Below are 13330 nucleotides of genomic sequence, written 5' to 3' on the forward strand. Positions count from 1 at the left end.
CGAATTTCAGAAATTTAATCGTGATTTTCATCATCTTTCATTTTTCTGTTCATGCTGTTGCCACAAAAGCAATTTCAATGAGAATATAAGTCATGTTGTTCTATAGATTTGATCATCTGGACAGTTTTGTTTACAGGCTTTAAATTATATGTGTTGAAAGAACAATAATTTACTGTAGGGCTCTACGGTTGCAGGAAATTCTTTGAGTTTCATTAGCAGTAGCGGATACAGAAAAAACTCAAGGGGGGGAGGGGGGGGGGCAAAATATATCTTGAGCTACCTATACTTTTATCGTAATGAAAAAATAGGCGCGTGCTAATTTTAATTAAGTTTTATTTAAAATGATTATACACTTATACAACACAATGCCATCTTATGATATAAAAAAGTTTAAAATGTGATTTTGCAGTTTTAGCCAATGTAGGCCGCCCTGAAAGGGGGGAGGGTGCCCCCTATATGTATCCGCTGCTGTTCGTCAGCGTCAGCGAGAATTCATTATGTGCTATCATTCCGAACGGCATACAATTATTGACGTGGTTCTAATTTCACGGTGCGTACCTTAAAAAAAACTGCAATTAATGAAAGATTATAACGAGAAAATAAATGGCTTATCTGCATAGAGAACTGGTTGTGTGAGGGTTATTAATGTGTTATTGAAAATTCACAACTCTTTTTAGCTGAATAATTATTAGTGAAGCAAAATTTCCGATTCGCGGTACTACATGTTGATGATGTCGATACCCTGTCTAAACTCGAGCGGATTAGGTCTACAATCGGAAGATGTCATTAATTCGTCAGAACGTTATCTTCAGGTTTACGAATTTTTCAGTATTAATCAATTTGTATCAAAAATATCTCTTCTCTCAAAGAGGTCTACACCGCGATGTCAAGGAAAACAGAAACGTGGATGACGAGTCAATACGGACTTTTCCGACGCGAATTTCAGGGTTATTATACATGAGTGCACGGTTAAAGGTGCTTACTTTACTTTCCAATTCTCCCCTGATTCCTTTTCTTATCGTATCCTCTAATCAAGTTTTGTATCCACCTAACGTTTTCGCATAATCCACTCGAAGAACCTCGACCGCCTCTGCAATTCCTCAGACGACACTATGGGGCCATCGTAATAAAGAAATAAAAGGAAATCGCTTTCCTGCCTCGACGCCTTTGCTTATCACGTCCCCCGACTACCCCGTCCCCACCTCCTACTTTCGACCACCCCTTTTCTCTTCCCCCCGCCCCCCTTTCTCCTCCCCTTCTCCACCGTATCTCTTGCGCGCAGGCGCCATGTTTCTCCCGCCCCGCCTTTCCCTAGTTCCCCATCCGCGGTGCGGGGATAGCGCAGCCGTAGTGGCGCTGGAGGGAAACACGGGCGGCCTCCGCTCATTCTCTCCTTGGTCCTCCTCTGAGCGGGAGAGAGCCCGAGATCTTTCTCCTTCAATTCCGGGCGAGACTTTTGGCAGACAACTACCAAGTCCTTTGCGAATAACCCGCTCTCCTGAGCTTTCCCGACGACCTGCACGAAAGCCCACGACCTCCCCGACGACACCCCTTATTTTGGTGTGCCAACCCGCTCTTCGGCCTATTAGAGGCAGGGCACCGCCCTCTTCCCACGGTTTTTAGGAAGACGGCAGTCTTCTCGACTAATTTTTCGGTACCTCCTCGGGGTGAGGGTTCACGGGAGTGCAAGGGTGGGAGTGGAGGTGAGCCGGGTGGGGAGTCCGGGGAAGGAAAACAAAAGGGGGAGGGTCGGTCGCTGGGAGGGGGAGGGGCGGATCTGGGTGTGGGGGGTGTGGGCGGCATCTCATCTTTCGTGCAGACGACGGGGACAGCACCCGAAGCCGGGAGTCCTCCGATGGCAGGGCCAGAGAACCGAGGGCCGTGCGGCGTGGAGTGAGCGAATTGGGGAATTAAAGAAAGAGGCCACGTAAGTCGGGCTCCTTTTCCCAATCCTCATCTCTATATGTCTCTCATTCTCTCTCTCTCTGTTATCTTTCGCTTTGACGCTTCCTCGCCCGAAACATTATGTTGTGCTTTCCTGCCTGTTGTTGTTCCGCAACGTTCCCTTATGTGTACCGCCCCTGGGCCGCACAACCGCGATGTGACCGCATGTATGTCACTGCACGGGTGTTTGTGAGAGAAGATAAGTGTTGTCTGGCCACCACGCGAATGTATACGCGTAGGAAAGTCGGGTTTGTGTTTCGGATGATGTGTCGGCTGCTTGTCACGGTCACACGAATCAAAATATGTCGTGTGATGATTCGTCCTCAACTCCAACCCCTGCAGCATGCCCTTGAGTGCGGCTCTGCGTCCGATACATGAGGATTTAACGTATTGGAATCTTCTCGGCATTCATCGAGAGTTGTTTGTTGCGACGAATGGTTCATCTCCATTCTTCTTCCATTCCCCGAGCAGCACTGCCAGTGTCAATATGTTATCCTGTTTTTCATTCCGTAAATTACCCTGGCTGTTGACAGTATCCTCTGACAATCCACCACCTTTCGCCGCTCTTTCCTTTTGCCCAACACTCCACGTTCTCCGCGGTCCCACAGAGTCGCCAAACGAGCGGAGGAGCGAACACACGATGCGGGCCAGCGCGATCGATAAGCGAGAAGGAAGGGGTTTGCCTTTTGTGAGTGGAGTTGTAGCGGGGAGGACTTTAAGTTTCTCTCTTGCGTGCGAGGAGGGTGGGGTTCTTCAGGAGGGCATGAGGGTGGTTGCTTGTTGTCCCTCTTCATCATCTTGCTCTCCTTAACCCGTCGATTGGTACTCGTCTTACTTGAAGGTAGGGAAGGGTGCAAAGAGGCCAGGGTAAGAACTGTAAAAAGGCCTATATCTTTTTCTGCTCGTTGAAAACCCACTGTCACGAATGACAAATATTTCAACCGGCCTCTGGAAGTTTTCACCTTGCGAGGGAAAAGCGAGCGATAGTTATTTCGACGCATTTTCACGGGTACCCGCTCCATCGAAAATAAAGCGTAGGGAAAGGTATGGGATCGGTCTCTACTTTCCACGCGAATTTATGTTTGCTTGGAACACCTGCAGTTCGTGCCAAGCGCTCCTCTAGTTTTCTTTTCTTCCTGTCAATCGTGCTCTCGGCTTTAGATGTTTATTTTAGCTCTTTGACTGTCGCGGAGGGTGCGTGACGAATCCACTTCAAGCGTATTTCTGTTTTCGTACTTCATCGATCGTTTATTTCGGTATCCGCCTGTTGACGGAATTTTTTCCGAATTTCCTGCACGCCAAAACATTTCGCATGCGATTGCGCTAGCCCGTGGGATGAATTGAATTTCCTCCGAGACAGCAAATGATGGCCGCAGTGCTCCTTTAATTTGCGCTTAGCGTTGAGCTTCAGGGTGAATCGAGGAGACGTGGAGGGAATCATCATGCCTCATGTGTATGTGTGTGTGTATGACGCGCTTTGCGCGAATAACTCCAACAGCTGTTGTTGCTTCTTCGCTTTGTCCCTCGTTTCATCCCATATATATTCAGACTCAATTCAAGTTTGCGCCTGGGTGATATCAGTAAGATATTTCGATGAGAAACATTCGCAACTCGGTCGCCATATGCATGCGTCCAAGCTTGTGAATGCTTACCGTATTGTCTTTTACTGTAGGATGTTAAAATGTGCCATAATCAAATACAGGTGCGTCAAAATTAATGGAGACGTTCATTATACCACATTGTGTGGATTTTTCCCGCTAAAAATTGGAAAGTTATGATGATTTAAGCGACCATATGGTTGCGTATTGAGCCACGCTCGTTGGTGATAATCATCCTATTTATCTTTTATTTCATAGCGTTTATGTCACTGTAAGTTACATTTCGAATTAGACTTTTCCATTAATTTCGTTGTATTCGTAATCCTAATCTTGGACGTTCAGGACATTTTCGTGGCTCTAAAGCGTTATTAAATCGGCAAACTGGCATTAGAAATATATTTGATTGAAACGACTTACGATGATGCTTCAGTTACTTACTTTTACGAGGCGCAAAGCTATATTTGATGAAACGCAGCGAATTATTTTTTTCATCTTTTTCTTCTCTGCCGCAGGACCTTGTGCGCTATTATTCTGAATTGAAGTTATCATAAACGTTTTATAGTGCTTACACTGTTTGGAAAAACTAGGGAGAATTTACATTTTTGTGCATCAAGAGAGTACATTAAAACATATTACTCTGTTTCTTCCGGGATACAGTGGCATTCCTTAGTTTGTCTTTATAAATGAATTATTTTATTTATTTTATACTCTTCAAAATTAAATATTTTCATTTTCTTAAACGCATATCTGTCATTGGGTGCTGCATAAATGCAATAAAAATTTTCCTCTAAAGAGTGGAAAAATTCTACCGCATTTACTATAACATTTCTATTCAACTACGTCTCTTTCTTTTAAATTTTTCGTGGCTTATCCGAAAAATTAAATCTAAGTAATTTAAAAATGTTCAAGTGAGATAAAAGCATGCGAATTGAACTCAAGGTGTTCAATTACTAACCAGACTTTTCGTAATGCATTGTTGAAGATTATGCTGTTAATGATGCGATGATAAATGAAGAGGTGTACTCTTGAATAATACAGTTCTTGGTGCTTAACTTGAATGGAGGTCGATGGTCTAGAAAATACTGCTATTGAACCAAGATTAGACATGAATTGCAGTTTTTGTATGATAAATGAAGTCGAGTATTAATTAGTTCTTGATGTTGGATGTTGCGTTCTCTAGTAATTTTGTAAAATAATTCGTGTATTTCTCGTTGAGAATTAGTATATTGGATATTGGAGTGATGAGGAGATTATAGTTTTCATCTTTCTCTCTGTTGTTGTACTACTCCTAAATATTCCTTAGGAATAAAATATGTAATCCTTGCTCCTAATAATCCAATGCTTGTTTCATTAGATAAAGATTCTTTATCCCATATATGTAGTGTTGACCAGAGCGGAACGTTATGCTCAATGGTTGTCGAAGAAAATTTTGATGGAGCCTAAAATATACTAACCCGTTGTGTCAGTGAACAAAAATGAATAAAAATATGCTGCATTTTGAAAACCTGTACTAATTCAGGAGTTTTCGGTTGTTTAGTTGAACAAAGTTTTGTGTTGGCATATGTTGTTCGAGATCTCGTGATCCTTCCATCCATTAATGTATTTTAGCAGTGCAGGTTGTAAGTACACCGTTTGATTAAAGGAATAATTTTTGACATCATTAAAAGCTCGTTGTAGCTTGAGTCTAAGTCCTGAATTGTGTTTTTAACTCAATCGGTCTCCAGTTTACTTTTCGAATGGGCCAATTCATCGTTAAACAATAGTAAACACGCCAAGAAAATTCTACACCACATGTACACTTAATGAAGTTTAATAAATAAATAAATAAAAGTCAGTCATACCAGGATAATAACTCTGGAAAATATAATTTTATTTAATAAACTTGTAATCCAACGTTAAATAAACTCAGGAATGAGGACTAAAGAGCCTGTACAGCTGTTTCATGAATGTGATTGGTATTTAAACTTAATTTTTCGCTCAATCAATGAGTTAAATTAATTTCTAAGGAACTTGATTCTTTTATTCATTTAGTAAATTCATCTGAAATTCGTAATTTCCTTATGCGGTACTACAATTCCCTCAGAATGCCATACAATTATCACTTTTTCTAGTTAAGGGGAGTAAAATGGAAATTTTCAAGTCTTCAGGATGTAATGGATAAAGTTACGAAATGCGTCGGGTCGAAGCTGAATGCTTTGTTTAGTAATGAGTTTCTTATATTCCGGTGGATGAGATGGAAAACATTTTATGAACACCCAAACTTTCCTTTGTCGGCGGGAAACCAATTATAGTTAGGTACAATATGCTTTTGATTGGACAAGGTACGGGATGGTGTGCTGCGCTGCGTACGGTGTTTCCCCATCTCCCTTTATGCTGCTGCTTGACGTTTCGCAAAAAAGCCTGTTATTGCGTAGAAAGGCCCCTGTCCACAATTGGGTAAAATTCATGTGCTTCGTCGGACAATGGCACCAATCCACGCGCAAGAAACGCCTCATGGCCCTCATCTACCGAAATGGACCATTTGAGCGACGATAGGTGTGTGGTAACGGGTCGAAATAGCGGTTATCGCGAAGTATGAAGAGGGGGGTAGGAGGAGAAGATTTCGCGTCGGGTCCTTCCGAAAGGACAGCCGATATGGCCAAGGTGATTAATAATCCTCGCGTTCCCTCCTCCTTGCTTTAGAAAAAAGGCGGGTGACGCGATATGAAAATGTATCCATGCTCGCCTTTTCTCCTCGTTGGAGGCAGAGGCTCTTTGCTCATTAGGGAGATTAACGGGGAGTGTGGGAGGTGTCCCGTTTTTTTTGCCTTGCCACCTCGCTCTCCTCCCTCACCCTCTCATCAAAGTCTAGAGAAAGGACGGGGGCGTCGAGGGGTCTTCCCTGCCCTCAACCCCGGAGGCCCCGCGCGCCTCCCCGCACCTCCCCCTCTAGGGGATTTGGGGGAGGGGGGAGTAGAAGGCGGTGGTCTCATCCAGCGTTGGTGCGACGCCACCCACACTTGCTCATCCCGGTCTCGACGCCGCAGGCCGGCGTGTTATGCGCGAGAAGCGCTGGAAGGGATTAGTCCATGTAGCGCATATCCAGAATTCTTCTGTCTCCGTCCGCTCGAAGGAGTTCGAATGTTGGTCATGTCCGCGCAGGTATGAATGGGCCCTCGTCATACGCGCCCGCGCTCATCTCCCATTCGCTCCCGCATTTCACCGAGCCGTTGCCCCATCCAACGTTCTCGCCCCCACGTCCAGGCCCGGGTTTGCTCGTCCCCTGATTTTTTTTTTTCATACTCTCGCCCCACCGAACACCCTTTTCTACCCACCCCTCAACCTGCCCCCCTCCCGACACCAGCGCCACCACTGATCGCGATGGAGCTGTTAGATAATTAGTTTTGGACGGCATGAGGGAATCCTACATCGACGAATAAAAAATATTCACGAGGGCGTCGGCCAACGCCACGTAATTGTGTTTGCGGAATATGGAGCCGTTTTAATGTGGGTTTGGCTTTGAAGTGGATATCATATGCGCTGCCCTAAGCAGGCGTTTTGTTTCCAAAATTTGCAAGCTTTGTTATCCTTGCCTATTCGCTCTACCGACCTTCATGATCCAATTGCTTCGTTCACAGATTTTATGTTGGAACTGAGTGGCGGTTCCTGTGGTTGGAGCTCTTTAAATAAAGGGTAGTCAAATCAGCCGTGTGTGTGGGAATGCTTTTTAGCTGTTGCTTTTTTCATTCCGCATTTTTGATAGGACCTAGCAAAAAATTATTCCTCCTCTAGATACGAATTTTGATCGGTTCAGAAGCCTACAACAACTAAGTTCAACAAAAAAGGTGCTCAATGAAAAATGGTATAGTTTTTCACGTATAATTCTGCCAGTGGCGCAGCGAGGGGGGGTTTTGGGGGATAAATTCCCCCCCAGAGATCAGAGAAATTTTTAAGTTTAATCCATTTTACTAAATTGGATTGATACTACTTGTAGAATAGTGTAAGGATTAATAAAATATCCCTCAGAAAGCCGTAAAACTCACCATTTTGAACCATTTATCTTCAAAGTTCGCAATTTTTTAATCTCGCTCATACCGCTTATTCTGGTGGGTATTCCATGCCCCCACACACACCAGGATTAGTTGCACCTAAACCCCCCCAGCCTTAATTCTAAGCTGCGCCCCTGAATTCTGCTATGGATATAAATATCGAACGTGAAAATAACACTGAAGATATATGCCATATACGAGTTAAGGAACACTTAAAAAAAATATAGTCAGCTTGTATAATGTGACGTGTCTGAGTAGGTTACCTATGGGCTTTGCCTTTCATATATTTATTGACTTCAATCTTTTTGTTTTTATTTGTACTTCAATTAGGGCTTACTCCCTAGTTTTCCCGTTGCTTCATCCAGTTTCTGTGGCCCTTCTCCAAAGCCACATTATTGCATCTTCACAATCATTATTTTTACTCTTTCCTGCTGTATGAATTTGATGCCCGTATGTTAGTATAGAATATTAACATATTTAAGAAATTTCTTCCTTGTCTCAATATCAATACTGTTATTTACCAAGAAGCCTTCATGTGGTTGAAAGGCTTTACTTTAAAGAAGTATATACTTTTTGTTGCGTGTAATCATTAGTTAAATAAGGCATTACAATATAACTATATATTAAACAATTAACTAATACTTAAACTTCTACCACATCGTATCATACATCATACAAGATCATAGAATCATCTTTTTATGAAGACTTCTTCAAATTTTATCTATTCGTTTTTAGCTTGTAAAAATGTTTATATGCGTTTAATAATTCATGAAAATACTTTGTTGGAGGCTTTTCTGGGAAACCAAAAATTAATAAATTTTTATGAAAATAGGATGGTTTCCTTCATCAAAGAAAACGAAAGGCATTGATTGCGATTCGATACCCACCATTAGTGTATTCATAATATGCAAATTATTTTGTTTTAGAAATACCGGGTTAGACGAATGGCAATGGTCCATTTTTATCCTCATTTGAAAAGGGCCAGATTGGCGCCCATGCGATGCCACTCCACGTGACGTCACGGGAACCTAGTTTCTATAGGAGAATATAGGAGTTATACATCGTCTGAGGTTACCAATGCATGCATGAGGCGCAGAGCTCAGGGAAACATGTCTTAACAATCACTTATTAAAACTGGCTAAGGTCGGAAAGTTTTCCTCGTTTGATAAGTTATTTATAATCCTTATTTAAGCCAAGCGCTACCAGCCAGCAGGGTACTAGGCTACCCGCTAGGAGCCTGTGTCGTATCAGCGCTAAGCCTCGCCTCAAAGTCACCTCGCAGGGCGGCAACGGGAACCAGAAATACGTCACGCGGAGAGATTTCCCGACATTCATACTTACGCGTCGCGTTTTCGCGCGATTGAAAATATTCACTTTTCATTTAATCGCGAAAAATAGATATCGTCATTTAAAAATCTAAATATGCGTGAAATACGTACTCCAGGAGTAATAATCTTTCGATTTAGGCAATAAAAAAATAATAGGAAACCACCCTATTATCTAAATTAGCGCTTCAAAGAATCCTGACATTTTAATATTAACATAGTGTAAATATTAGTATATTATAATGGCCAACGTGTGATTATTTAAAAGGAACAGGTAGCGAAGCCTCTCGATGATCATTTAAATCTCTATTTCTATTTTTTATATCCAGCGCCTTAGGAGCATAATCTGTTGATTATATTTAAAGCATACCTTCTTGTGTTAAATACTCTAATCCTGTCCAATTTTTTGAAAGTTTTCAATCAGTCACTATTTTATTGTGTCGAAAATTAATTACTTACTTGTAGATAATATAGGGTTTAGCTTTGTAGTGACATCTTTTCTTGAATTCCAATGTGTGTTTTTGTAAGTTATATAAACAGAATATTTTTCTCTCTCTCATTTATTGGACAATAAGTAGGTACAATATTACGGAATTATTTTCAATGTAGCTGTGGGAGTGGAAGTAGAAAGAATTTCTCAAACAGTTGGATATGTACATGGAACTCATGCTGACACCTGTCTTCGGAGTATCCCGAGTGGAGCATCGGAGCGGAGGAATCCCAATAAAAATGATTATAAAGATTATAGACAATGCTAAACAATTCATAAAGTCTGCGTAGGCCTTGCATTAGCATTATTAAAAATTGAAGGATGTTGAAAAGGGATCTGTTAGAGTAATTCAGTAATTATATTTTATGTTAACTTCATTCCCCCATTGGAGCGGATGTTGCAACTTGAGGCGGTAGAGAATGGAGTTGATAATTTTTAAAGATTATCAGATCTAATATTCTGGAAGGATTTCGAAAGGTAGTAGGATATGTAGCTCTGCCGGAAAATTATCTAGTTTTGGGTCACAGGACTTGGTAAATTGGATAATAGTTTTCAGACTTGGGATAATTATCTCTCCACCTCCCACGTAAAAGCGCTTTTATTTGCTTTTGCCATTTTATTTCTCATCCAAAAAGAAATTTTATGGGAGGTCCATATGCGGTTAACGTTTTACGCATTCATAATTTTGTGCATAAAGATAGAGATTAAAAAAGGTAGCCCTCGGTCTGTACAAGGAAGGCATTTTGCTAATTTCGCTCTCTTTCCTGTAGCTCCACCCGTTTGAACAATGTTGAAGTACCCCGTCTTAAATATTCTGCCCGACTTTATATTTCCGCTAATATTAAATGAGCTCTTTAGAGAATACCGTGGAAGTCCTTCCTTTACCTTCTTTACTTTTGCCTAATGGACTCCTATCCCTTATCTCTACCTAATACTCATTATCTCCATCTCGGACAAGCTATGGGTTTTTCAGTATTTTCTCTCTTTTAGATCAAACGGTTCAAATATTAAAAGGTCAGAAGTGGTGTAGCACTTGATTTTTATTGTTTTTTGTGTATATTCTTCATGGAGGTTTTTGTTTTAACTACATTTTTTTATAATATGTGAAACTGAGGAGAGTTTTAGCCAAAATATATCTTCTTTCAGATTCGTGTGAGAAAAATAATTATAACAATATTTAGCCTTACACTAACAGTCGCTTGACATGCTACCCATAAAAATTTTAGTTTCCCGTAATTTTCAAGGTGCCAATTTAAGGGAATAGGACCAGGAATTTTCTACTTGATTGTGTTAAAATCAGCTCTTACAATGCTATTTTCATGGCTTTAAAATATCATCCTGGATTGAAAAATACATCACCAATGCATTTTATTGCCGATTCGAAGATAGGCACGACGCTGATCACGAACTATGGTACCCCAATGCCTATGATATAAACTCCAATATGTTACATTTATAGGACATGTTTTGAGGATTATGATGAATCTATAATTTTCTCTCACGCTACGATAAGATTCATGGATGTATCGCCTTCTTTTTTTTTCGGTTCTACCGGAAAACGTCGGAGGCAAGAGACTTATAAATGTTGTCCTCTGAAGTGAGCCATGAGATAACCGCGGGAAAGTAACGACCGGTCGTCCGGGGTGCCAAAAATTCCAGATCTCATTTTCGGTGGCACTTTGAAGTTGGTTGGATTCCTCCCTTTAGTCTCCTCCTGATGTGGTCCACCATCTCACCGCCCCCTCTTGCCATGCTCCCTAATATGGAAGCAATTTCGCGCTGGAAGATGGATTTTACGCTTTCCCATCGGGACGGTGGACTGCCATCTCTTTGGCCTGCCCCCTAGTCCCTCCACTCACACCCACACTTGAACCGCCCATTGGTGCTCCCGAGCTCCGAATCTTTCTCGTGCACTTCCCAATTCATCTCCGCCCTCACGTCGTTCCCATGTAGGTACGTGTCCGCTTCACGGACCATGCGGGGTGCATTTTCCGTATCGAGGGACGGCATTTGTATTACCAGCGAAATTTGTGCGTAGCACTCTGTGTGAAACCGTTTATCGCATAGTTTCGCAAGGCGCGCAATTATGCGTGCAGAATTTTGTGGAATTTTATTGCAAAATATTGTTGTTCAAGATTCATTTATCTTTACCCCTTTTTTAAACGTAATAATTTCCTTGAAAAAATTAGCGTAGTGGGTTTTCTTATTATATCCTCATTTGCTCCGCTATTGCGTAAAGAGTGACTCAGAGTTTTATTTATCGTGTATATTTCCATCGTTTAGAAAACAGCTGTATGAAGCCTTTTACGACGTAGGGGGTACTTAGCGATGCTCAATTGTCGCAAACACCCATGCCTTGTTTTAGGGCAATTTACCCGGGCAGTGCTCGAAACCACGATAGGCGAGGTGAGCGAGGAGAGGACGGTATATCCTCACGGCCACTGAGACCAGCGAAGGAAGCGTATGGTTGGAAGAGCACATTATGTATTATGTCACATTATGGTGCATGTTAGTGCATTCAGGATTCATTGTTTTTGATTCTAACTATGCGCAGTTACGGAAGAGGTCAAAAATCGTCGGCCCAAATCGACACCCTGACACGATCCGAGAAAACATCTTGGAACATCGAGAAGTCACTGACAACTGGCAGTATTATGTAATCCATTTCTGCTGATGATCAAAATTATCAATTAATTCCTTTTTTTCGTATAATTAGTGGTCGAGTTCGATTATTCTATCATCAGAGCAAATTATATGAATGGAAGGGGCATCAAGGTAACCTACCACAAGAATGGAAGTTAATGCTTCTACAGAGTAACCCGCCAGAATAAGATTATCAAGGCAAAAAATTGTTCACCTTCATTGGGTCACGAACCCCAGTCTTCCAATTTTGCACCCCATAAAAATCCAAGTCACGGAAGGACTTTCAAGTTGCGTTGTTGGTTGTTACAATAAAATCGTAGAAACTTGGTCTAATTCCCTGCCCATGTGGGTGATTTGCCTTAATACTTTTCTGCAGTGGTTAAGTAAGTGTGAAAATTGGCACACTTATTTAGAAGTTCATTACTTACATACCTATTCCACAATACCTCTCTGCGTTGTTACCCTTTGTATTAATATATTAAGAAAATCGTTCACGATCTGTAGATTTCCACTTAACTTTGGCGGGAGAGGTGCGTAGTCCAACATATTTTACAGTTTATCGTGACAGAATTCCACGAGCGGAAAGGATAGACGCATGTATTCAAAGATAAATAGGTAAATAATGATGCATTTAAGTATTTGAGGTTTTCAGGGAAGGTGAGATTTTACGATGAGGTAACGGAGCCATCATGTATAGCTCCTTGGCTTAAATTCGTAGTGTAATCTAAATATGTATCGAGAAACTGAGTCGTTACACCAAATGTAGCTAACACTTCAAGATCTTTCCCTTCTCGATCTGAGGTGGTCAACCCCCACGCCCCCTCGCCCCCTCGCCTCATCTCCTCCTCGGACTCGCCTCCCCCCCCCCCAGCCCATCCCATCTACCCCATTTGAGACCCAATTCATCCTTCCTTGCGTCAACATTTTCCCCAAACCGCGAAGCCCCCGAGATGGCGTGGGATGGGGCGAAGGATCTTAGACTCCATGAGGAGGCGACGTCTAGGACTCGAGATTCGCTTCAAGTTGAAGGATGCCCGTCCATCCATTTATTTCATTCCCATCATCACACAGAGCTCGTCAAATGCACGGGGCCTGTATTTGTCAGCCAACGTTTTCTTGGAGCGGATCGGAGTCAGCTTTCTTTTTCTCGCCCTGGGTGTGATGAGTGCTGCTTCGAGATCAAGAGCTTGCTTTATGCGGGGTGATCCGCGTAGATTTTGCGGAGGCGGAGTAATTTTTTTCCGCGTGATCGGTGGAATAATTTGTCGAATACATTGGACTGTACATGGTCGCACTCGACTC

The 13330-nt window shown here is 42.1% G+C and overlaps 1 protein-coding gene across 1 annotated transcript in view; it reads left to right on the forward strand.

Moving 5' to 3' along the window:
• Positions 1 to 1600: 1600 nt before the first annotated feature.
• The window catches only part of LOC124159199, a 224783-nt gene continuing 213053 nt past the window's right edge, over positions 1601 to 13330 (forward strand). Inside the window, exon 1 of the mRNA XM_046534846.1 lies at positions 1601 to 1927. The gene's annotated coding sequence lies outside the window, so the exon portion shown is untranslated. The remainder of the gene's footprint in view (positions 1928 to 13330) is intronic.

This window comes from Ischnura elegans, chromosome 5, assembly GCF_921293095.1.
Source record: "Ischnura elegans chromosome 5, ioIscEleg1.1, whole genome shotgun sequence".
Lineage (NCBI taxonomy): Eukaryota > Metazoa > Arthropoda > Insecta > Odonata > Coenagrionidae > Ischnura > Ischnura elegans.